This window comes from Salvelinus alpinus, chromosome 7 (genome assembly GCF_045679555.1).
Source record: "Salvelinus alpinus chromosome 7, SLU_Salpinus.1, whole genome shotgun sequence".
Lineage (NCBI taxonomy): Eukaryota > Metazoa > Chordata > Actinopteri > Salmoniformes > Salmonidae > Salvelinus > Salvelinus alpinus.
In genome coordinates this window covers 25,099,046-25,109,872 of record NC_092092.1, presented here as the reverse complement: position 1 = coordinate 25,109,872, position 10,827 = coordinate 25,099,046, and the positions used below count along the sequence as shown (strand labels likewise).

At 41.0% G+C, this 10,827-nt stretch overlaps 1 protein-coding gene across 1 annotated transcript in view; it reads left to right on the top strand.

Annotated features, from left to right (window-relative positions):
• The first annotated feature begins 4,418 nt into the window (after nt 1-4,418).
• The window catches only part of LOC139580661 (cdc42 effector protein 4-like), a 28,748-nt gene continuing 22,339 nt past the window's right edge, over nt 4,419-10,827 (top strand). The window contains exon 1 of the mRNA XM_071409546.1: nt 4,419-4,553. The gene's annotated coding sequence lies outside the window, so the exon portion shown is untranslated. The remainder of the gene's footprint in view (nt 4,554-10,827) is intronic.

The following is a 10,827-nucleotide window of genomic DNA, read 5'->3' as shown; positions in this document are numbered from 1 at the left end:
CACATCCGAGTTCCAAACTGCCTCTGGAAGCAACGTCAGCACAATAACTGTTCGTCGGGAGCTTCATGAAATGGATTTCCATGGCTGAGCAGCCGCACACAAGCCTAGGATCACCATACGCAATGCCAAGCATTGACTTGAGTGGTGTAAAGCTAGCCGCCATTGGACTCTGGGGCAGTGAAAACGCGTTCTCTGGTCGGATGAATCACGCTTCACCATCTGGCAGTCTGACGGACTAATCTGGGTTTGGTGCCTGCCAGGAGAACGCTACCTTCCCCAATGCATAGTGCCAACTGTAAAGTTTGGTGGAGGAGGAATAATGGTCTGGGGCTGTTTTTCATGGTTCGGGTTAGGCCCCCGTCCAGTGAAGGAAAATCTTAAAGCTACAGCATACAATGACATTCTAGACGATTCTGTGCTTCCAACTTTGTGACAACAGTTTGGGGAAGGCCCTTTCCTGTTTCAGCATGACAATGCGCCCGTGCACAAAGCGAGATCCATACAGAAATGGTTTGTTGAGATTGGTGTGGAAGAACTTGACTGGCCAGCACAGAGCCCTGACCTCAACCCCATCAAACACCTTTGGGATGAATTGGAATGCTGACTGCGAGCCAGACCTAATCGCCCAACATCAGTGTCCGACCTCATTAATGCTCTTGTGGCTGAATGGAAGCCCCCGCAGCAATGTTCCAAAATCTAGTGGAAAGCCTTCCCAGAGGAGGGGAGGCTGTTATAGCAAGGGGGTGACCAACTCCATATTAATGCCCATGATTTTGGAATGAGATGTTCGATGAGGAGGTGTCCATATACTTTTGGTCATGTAGTGTATGATCACTGTTTTTTCTCAAAATAAATAATTGTTCAATAATGGTACGGATACTGTAAAGGGTATGGAGGAATGGTGTTGATGTGAATGCCGAGTGAAATTAAATTGTATGACTGTAACCATGGTAACATACGCTGAGGAAATGTTTTCAGTAAACAGTGAATGTGTTGAGTAGGAACATCACATGAAATTATAACTAATAATAGCTCATATGCAACAATTATTATCTAAGATTGTTTCCCTATAAAGGCCCACAAGTCTTTCACATATGGATATCCAATACTTCAGAGGAACACTGAGGAGGATGAAGTCAATGTTTGTGTGACCCACTTGACTTTCATCAGTGTGTAGGTGGTGTCTGTGTGTATGGTTAATGGGTAGTGATAAATCATATCAATAGGCCTGTGAAATGATTTTTCGTGGCTACAGCTGTCCCCTCCTGACCTTGCCCAGTCCACCCACTCGGACCGCTTTATCAAGGTGAAGGAACAAAGAGCCTCCCTGTACCTTATTTATGGCCTGCCTTGGTATGGTCTGTCAGCAAACCTTAGTACTCAAAGAAATACTTTCACTTTCTCTTGTTTTATCCTGCTCTCTCTCCCTCCCTCTTTTCTCACCCCTATCCCACTGTAACCAGCTAGCCAAGCCAAACAGAGTAACACAGAGGCTACAGTGAAACGAGAGAGAGAGAGAGAGCGCGAGAGAGTAATGAGGGGAAATTACATAACTCAATGATCTCAATGAGAGGAGGGAGTTGAAAAACATCAATGACAGTAAATCATTCATCAGCTCATCACTATTTTAAGCAGACTGTCCAAACCGCATCCCTGGTCCGAGTCATAGACACAGGCAGACTCAGACTGTGCCATAATGTTGTTTGTAGAGGATGTGTGTCAGATGGTGTTGAAGCTAATGTGATCCCAGTCAACCTGATCCAGCACTAACCTACTAAAATGTCCAAGCCAGGGATATGATTGGTTAGGACAGAGGATAGAGAAGATAGAGTACAGGGATTGGAATGGACTGGCCTACACCCTTGGTTAATCCTTTTGTTGAAAACATATCTCTTGACGGGGGATAGAGGCAGGAGGCTATACCCATTAACTGGGGTTAGGGGACTCCTCAGAGGTACTGAAAAGCTTCACAGAGCCTCTCTGAGCCTCAGAGACAGACATACAGCCTGGAAAGGACATTAAAATATACTGACAGAAGCAAAGTTCAAAGGCCTTTGAAAGATGAAAATCAGGGCCTGTTTAATCATTTTGGGACTACTCCACTCATTTCCATCTGTGGCTTGGTGACTTTTCATAAAGCGATCCTCCATGATTGAATAGGGCTCTCCTTCTCCTAATGCCTGGCTGGGGGAGTTGGGACACATGGACCAGGTTGTAGGCTGTGGCTTCTGACAGAACTACTGTGGGAACTAAGAGACTCCGCATAAAAGCGAAAAAGTTGCTTTTACAAATCACACAAATTGAAATATATTTACTATTTTGCTGCTTTTCTCTGAATTGTATGTATTTGTCACCACATGCTGTAGTTGCATGTGTCCTGTGAAACAGCTGCCCACAAGTGTTTCCTATTTTGGCTAAATCTGCCCATTATAAATGAATTAGCCAGGTTATTGCTTTTCCGGACCCTTTTGGGGTAATTTACCACATGTGGAACAATCTGGGTGAGATGTGTTCTACTTAAGAAATTAGAGGTCCCCTCCCTCTGGGTCATTAAAGTCCCTGTACCCCCTACGCACGCACGCACACACACACACAGTCCGTGTTTGATTAGATAACACACAAGGGGGCACACAAGGAAGTAATCATAAATCCCTGGGCCCCCTGGGTAGAGGGATAGTGGTACCACTATCAAAGCATTGTATTTAGGCACCGTCCCATTGAAGTTCTGACGGACCCCGACTTCAAGAGCCAGCCATAAAATCCTGGACCCCTAATTGGCCTATTATGATATCTAATGACCTCTGATGATGTTATCGGCTGGGCGAGGGACCAATCACATAGCGATGGGATATTTAATCAATAAGGCATGAGGGGGTGTGGTATATGGTCAATATACCACGGCTAAGGGCTGTTATTGTGCCTGGATACAGCACTTAGCCGTGATATATTGGCAATACACCACTAACCCCCGAGGTGCCTTATAGCTATTATGAACTGGTTACCAACATAATTAGAACAGTAAACAAGTAGATTTGCATCATGCCCATGTTATATTGTCTCATATACCACGGCTTTCAGCCAATCAGCATCCAGGGCTCGTACAATTTCTATTAAAAAAATTGATAGAGAACAGCTAAAACATTCCATCACTATGGGTGAGGCTTATTAAGAAGATATATGTTTTGCTGTGTCCAACATGAAAGAGTAATTATTTCAATATAAAAATTAATTAAACCAATAGTGCCACATTTTGTTTTTGCTTTAGTGTTTTCCTCTTATGTCCAACAAATGTTTATTGTTTTTTTATCATTCACGTACGATTGATTTAAACAAATGATGCTGATTGATTTGACAGAAGGTTATGGAACAATACAACAGAAATAGCTTTGGTGATATCAAGCCTTCCAGAGATGATCAATATTCTCTCAGAATATCTTTATGTTATCATGATCTCATACCGTGACACTGGAAAACCAGCTACTAGACACAGTGGTGGAGATGACTGTGGGACCTTCACAATGACAGTGTGCATTCCAAATGTGAAACCTATAGTATCTACCAGGATTTATTGTAATATACTGAGTATGTATTCTGTGTGATGAAATATATTCTTTATGATACTATGATGAGAAAAATAAAATAATTTGAAGGCACTCTAATGCTTTACTGGCTCTGGGCATGACATTGAGGTGACCTGATCTGAATCTGATGATGACAAAAATACATTATTGCCGAAATAAAAAAAATATTTAAAAAATTACAAACTGTTGTTGTCGCTTGCTTTCTCTAAGTTACTATTTTGTGCATGTGTTAAAGCTGCAATATGCACCTTTTTTTAGGCAAACCGAGTTATATATCTGTCATTCTCATTGAAAGCAAGTCTAAGAAGTGGTAGATCTGTTCTATGTGCACTATTTCTATGCTTCCCGTACTTAAGTATAATTTTTGTATTTTGTACACCAGCTTCAAACAGCTGAAAAGACAATATTTTTAGTTATGGAAAATATATTTCACAGTGGTTAAGTGATACAATCTCTACACAATGACTTCTTGTTTTGTCACATAAACTGAAATTAGGTGAACTTTTAGAATTTTTGCAACCAGGAAATAGCAGATCGATTTCTGCATATTGCACTTTTCATATGATCATTATGATGGTGATGGTGATGATGATGATGATGATGATGATGATGATGATGATGATGATGATGATGATGATGATGATGATGGTGATTGTGATTATGAAGATGATGACTTGTAGAAACTGAATGTGAAACTTCACAAAAGAAAAAGAAGCCAACTTGATTAATCAAGTAAGATGTAATTAGTCAAAATGTGTACACAGCTATATTCCTTTTTGACTCAGCCTATATATGGTTACTGGCCCTTTAATAAACCGCGGCAGGAGGTGGGAGAGGTGGTTCTCAGAGAAAGGAATGGGAAGGACTGTTTTGTGCGCCACTGCACTACAAACTTGACGGACGTACATGAGGACAGCGCACCGATAACTTATCTTATTGCTGGGCTGGTGGAAAATTCATAACACTTTGGAGGTGAAGTACTCAGATTTAAAAACTATTTTAACGATATTTGATTCTGTGAAAGGATGAGATCCATTGTCCTTTAATAACAGCGGTTGTGTCCTCTTACTAACGTGACATGTAATCCTGCTCTGTTCAGTGCTCAATTGTGAAATTCAACTTTCTCTTATCTAATTGGAATTTTGTTAACCTCCCTGTCAGGAAATGAAAGTAACATTATAATTGTGGATCTATTTGTATGGTTTGAACTGCTGAACAGCGTGAAGACGTATTTTTCTGTTTCTTTATTACAGTTTCATAACATCTTTCATTTTGCTTTCAAATAGCTTTACTGTTGAATCGGAGGACAAAGTTGGTAGATTATACTTTTTCCTTTTTCATTTCATTTGAATGTCAAATATGTTTGCGGGAAATCCCAGCGCCTTGCAGCTTGTTCGGTTTGACTGGCTGGTTCCTTATGGGAGATCGTAGTCCATTGTGCGTTAACTATGAACCAACCATACAGGCTAGGATTCCCCTTTTCTCTTTATCAATGTCTGTAACTCTACCCACCGCAGAGTATGTTCAAAATATCTTATCATCTCGGTTAGTTTTGATAAGACCCCCATCATTACAACAATTGAACCTCACCTTGGGTGAGCTGCTTGTCTGAAAGTTGTTGCCTGCCACTTTAAATCAATGACCTATGGGATTAATGTATGTATTGCGTAGGCCCTTTGTTACTGCTATAGTACAGTAGCGTGTGCTGGCTGCATTAATTGAAGCGGGAAATATGTGACTAGTAGGCCCAGGTGCAACATTACTCAGCTCTGCTGTCCCGCGCCCGGCCGTTCACACACAGGCATGTTGTTTACAAGCTGTTTTGAAGTCTTGGGTGGACAGATCTGTGAGAAGATCAAAGTAATGTGAGCTACTTGATTCCTCCTTTTATTATATGAACTTTAATTGAGCATAAGAGGATATAAAGAGGCTTAAATGTTTATTTGAGGTTATGAAGTAGTTTATTTTGAGAGAAAAACAACACATTGACGCTCCAAATCAGTAGTTTGTTAATATTGTAGATAGAATGTTCTGTAGGACTTGGCTATATGCTTGGCTTAATCTGAAAATGAAAGATGTGGTAATAGTGCATCACTGATCCAATAGTATGACAGGTTACATAACAATTACTCTACATGGGGAAACAATGAGCATCATCATCTCATGCCATTTTAACATGATTAGAAATGTACAAAAAGCTAAACAAACTAGCCTGGAGTTGTTCTGAGTTGATGCTTTTGTTTATTATTAAATGTTTTCCCTGAGTGTCTCTCCTCTTCCACAGCCAAATGGTATGTTCTTCCAGTTCATTATATATGCCCTGAGGCAACTTGGCACCCCTCTTGTTCCTTGGTGGATGGGTATCACATCAGCTGAGTGATTTCGATTAGCCCTGATGGATAATTACAGGAACTGGTATTGTGTTGTATTTGAGTCATCATGTACTGTAAGTATTTAGGGCAATTATCAGCTATAAACAGTATCAGCCATAACATAGCCCCCAATTGACCACGTATTTTCTCAATACAAGTTCAGTAAGTATGCATGTATGCCTCCCTTCTAGTAGCAACTGTTATTCTAAACAAAAGTATTGAGACATGTTGACAAATGAGCTTGGTTTGGTGTTGGGTTGCACTGCTTTATTTGAAGCTGTGTGATTGATGGTGTCTGGGTCTCTTGGTAACCCCTCTCTACTCAGCTGTACTGGATTCTAAGGTCAGTGTTTGGCATTTAGCAGACAACCTCACCCCATGACACCTGGAGAGGAGATGCAGAAGAATGGGAAACTGAAAGTGGTGCAGTGTGGGTGTTCTAGCTCATGGACAGACAGACCAAAGCTGAACTAGAGGAGCTGTGTGCCTGTCCTCGCAGGCTTTCTAGCTGAGCTTTAGGGAGAGTGATACTGCATTGATGTTCACACTTCTCTCCCCCGTTCTCTTTATATCATTCTCTACTAACCAACCCTAACCTTCTATCGATCTCTTCCTTCCCTGCTCTCCTCTTACAATTTGGTGTGCTGTGTGGACAGTTGGCACACACTCCAGACCCCTCAACTCTGTCTCAAAAGCCTCTCTTGGTCTCCCGGTGATCGTTCCATCCCAATCTATTGTGTCTATTAGTGTGTGTCATCTCTCCCGGAGTCTAGCTGCTTTATAGCTGCATGGGACCTGCTCCCTGCTGGTCTGTGTTGTGAAGGCTGAGGCTCCTGCTGGCTACCTGCCCAGTTCTGCTCTGCACTTCTCTGAGGTCATACTCTCCCTACAGTCTGCAGCACTGGAGAAGGAGGGAGGGAGGATTCAGACGCATTGACCACGGCTGCTTTTCATAAAACCGCTGACTTCAGGCGTCTTTCAGTCAAATTGTGTACATTTTCTTGAGTTGCCAAACAAATTCCCCAGTGATTTGACCGTGAGTCAACGAGTTCAGTGGAAGTTGCATTGTCCTCAAAGTGATTCTTAGGGCTGTAGACTGATACTCATGGCCCATAAGACCAATTTGAGTAATGGTTTTCTGTGTGCACTTGTTTGTGTGTCCTACTTGTGTATTATTGATTTATGTTTTAGTCAAACATATCTGCTTGTGCTTCTTGTGGTCAATTTGCCATCTACAAATGATTTGTAATTATGTTCCTGCACGGGGCTGAATCTAGTTGCTGATCCCTGTCCTAGGGTAAGATGAGAATACCCCTGCTATAGGCCTTGCTAGTGTGTGCACAAGTTCTTGTGGTTGATAACAGGTTACTCATCTTGGTTATATTCCCTCCTGTTGATCTTGGACAGTACTGGAGTCCCAGACAAGGGATATTGTGTCTTGCACAATTACAGGAACTACCTTTCTCCTGAAAGGGAAGCAGATGCCTTTGAACTTCGAGACATCTTGTCGAGGCTATATAACCGTCGAACCCTTTTCAACATTGAAGTAAGAAACAGTTCAACTTGAACATTTTGTGTTTGAACTTTACCTGTTTGAACTTAAGTGTTGAACTTAATTTTTATGGGCCTTAGCTATCTTCACCTGCTGGAACTTGAATGAGTATGAAATGTTTCTGAAATTGCAAGTTGCCTAATTTATAAAACTTGCGCCAGTTTTTAACACAAGTTGGCATTTATAAAAATGTAACTCGACTTGAGAATGTGCTCACCTCCCTGCAAACTTTAGACCACGAGTACGCACATCTGCGAGTTGTTGCAATATTGCAAGCTGGCAAGTAAGTATCTTGTGCAAATGGGGGAAATTATGAAAAGCATCCATAAAAATAAACAGGGAAAGGTATTAACAAGAATGCAACAATTTGCCGTTTACTGAGAAGAGAACAAACAATTACACATAGGAATCTTATAATTAGACATAATTTTCCTGTGTAATTGCACATTTTTTTATTTGCCTGCCCTACAATGTTTCACAATTCGCGTTCAGTCCATCATATTTCGGTTGGGGGGGAAAAGTCCATGCCAAACATTGTTGAATTCAAACGTTCAGCTGACAAGTCCACAACAATTTGCCATTGTTTTCTCTTTCAGAAACTGACAATTCTTTTCCAGGTACAGCATAAATGACTGCTAAAGATTGAAACATTCTGACAATACAGTAAATAGACCAGTAGCTTATGTAAAATATTTAATAGTATGGGTAGGTCACAGTATTGCTGTGAGATAGGAGAGAGACATCGTTGCCTATTTAATCTTAGAGCCTAAACAGAAGCAGGACATATAAACACAATCTATTGATAAACTAAATATTGAACAACAATCCTTCTTTTGCATGCTGTGGCCTAATGCCAATAGTTCCAAATTATACAGCAAATAAAGGGCATTATTGTCACCATAAGGTGACTGAGTTTTCCAGGCAGAGTTTTAATGCTCGTTCACTCATGCAGGTTTACGACAGGTCTGTTGTATAACGGGAAACATACATATTTATGCCATGAATCTTTTATAAATGTATTTACGCAACTGTTATGGACGCTGTCAACTGAGATTGTAGTTAGCTAGCTAACCCTTGGAAAAAGGCAACCACATTCCAGCTCTTGTGGTCACTAGGCTGTAATCCTATGACCCTCCTCTGAGCTACCTACAGGGTTATCCTGTGGCTCTGTAACTCTAGTGCAGTGGCTTACTACACGTGGTAATTTCTCGTCAACAAAAATAATGGCCATGTCCGAATACCCATACTTTCGTTCTAAATAGGCCATTTGATTATGCGGAAAAGGAAAGTGTAATACCATGCGATATTTAGAAAGTCAACTATACTTTAAATGCCCGGATGTCATACTCTTTTCTAACTAGTTTTTGTTCTCCTTAATAAAATGACTACGTATTGCATCGTAGGTTACATCTTTGAAAACAAGTATTTTTGGGGAGGGGGTGGGGATTTCTGTTTTCTTACTGAAAAGTATTTCTTGTTCTCTTGGCCTTCGTCAGCGCTTTTAAACTAAGTACTTAACCATTTCTTTTTATTTCTGAATGTGACGGCACCGGGGACTCGGGCTGTAGCTGCGTTATTGATGCCATGTTCATCTTTTTATTTGAACATGGATTGTTTTAGTTTGTAAACTAGGCTATCTCGGGGCTCCCAAGTGATGCAGCCGTCTAAGGCACTGCATCTCAGTGCTAGAGGCGTCACTACAGATACCCTGGTTCGAATCCAGGCTGTATCACAACCCGGCCGTGATTGGGAGTCCCATAGGGCGGTGCACAATTGGCCCAGAGTCGTCCGGGTTTGGCCGGTGTAGGCCTTCATGAATAAGAATTTGTTCTTAACTGACTTGCCTAGTTACATAAAAAAATATATATTTCATTTATGGATCAAGCCTTAGAAATAGTCTGCCTATAACCAGCCTGAGTAGGCTTGTAACTCCATTCCTATTCTATTCATAGTTTAGAGAAATTAATGGAATTGGAAACTAGCTATTATCAGGCTGTTGAATTTGGAATAATCCACCTGCACTCAGCCCATCTACTCAGCAAGTCAAGAGCTGCTGCGTACTTTTTACTAAACAGTACGTGCTAAATAATATGCGACGAGGAGCACATAGTATGCTATTTAAGTATGTAGTACGTTAGTATGGGTATTCAGACAAGCCAGTGACAAAAATATTAGTCAAACATATATATTTTTTAAAATTTGAAAGATTGTGAGCTTTACAGTGATCAGCAGAATTTTAATATTAGCAGTACAGATGCGAAGTGCAGTTCTGTACAGCAGTGGGAAGGATGCGCTGAACCTGTTCAGTCTACATCAGCTGGTGAGCTGCGGGGGAGCAAGCGATAAGGCACATCGCGCAGGCAACTCTTGCTTTCCTGTAGCTAACCAGTCACCAGCCTTCTAGTTAAGGGGCCACGTTTAGTTGCAAAACGTTCTCTAGTTAACTACCCTTGCTTAAGAAACACAAGCTGCTTTACGAAATAAAAACAATAGCAGCATTGAGTTTAAAGGTAAAACCACAGTTTAGCTATTTATTTTTATTTTTTTCCCCCTTGCGTATAGAAAAGTAGGCTGTCTTTGAATTTGTAGTCTTGCTCAACTCTCCCACTTTCTCCACTGCATTTTATAGCCAGGTTCTGCAGCCAATGTAGCCAAGTCGCATTGTGTGCGTTTCATGCATTGTGCGTTTCATGTTTGGGGAATATCATTTTCACCATAAAAATGCACCTTTATAATAAAAGCATTACATGCATAATTGCATTTGCGGTCACTTTTGAGAATGGTGTTTTCCTGCTAATTGATTGCATTTTGGAACATTCAAGCTGTCACGCCATGACCTGAGATATCTCTGTTTTCTTTATATTTTGGTTAGGTCAGGGTGTATTTTGGTTAGGTCAGGGTGGGTACGCTAGTTTTGTATTGTCTAGGGTTTTTGTATTGTCTAGGGGTTTTGTATTGTCTAGGGTTTTTGTAGGTCTAGGGTTTTTTGTAATTCTATGTAGGCCTGATATGGTTCCCAATCAGAGACCGCTGTTTATCGTTGTCTCTGATTGGGGATCATATTTAGTTAGCCATTTCCCTTTTGGTGTTTGTGGGATCTTGTCTACTTTGAGTTGCCTGAGTGCACACCTGTAGCTTCATGTTTCGTTTGGTTGTTTGTTGTTTTGTTTAGTGAGTTTCTCTTTATAAAAAATATGTGGAACTCTACTCACGCTGCACCTTGGTCTCATCTTTACGACGAACGTGACACAAGCTTATAGTCAGTCTACTGCCTTGCGCACATTGCTGCGCTTATAATGTGAAGAAATTGCCTAATAGTTTA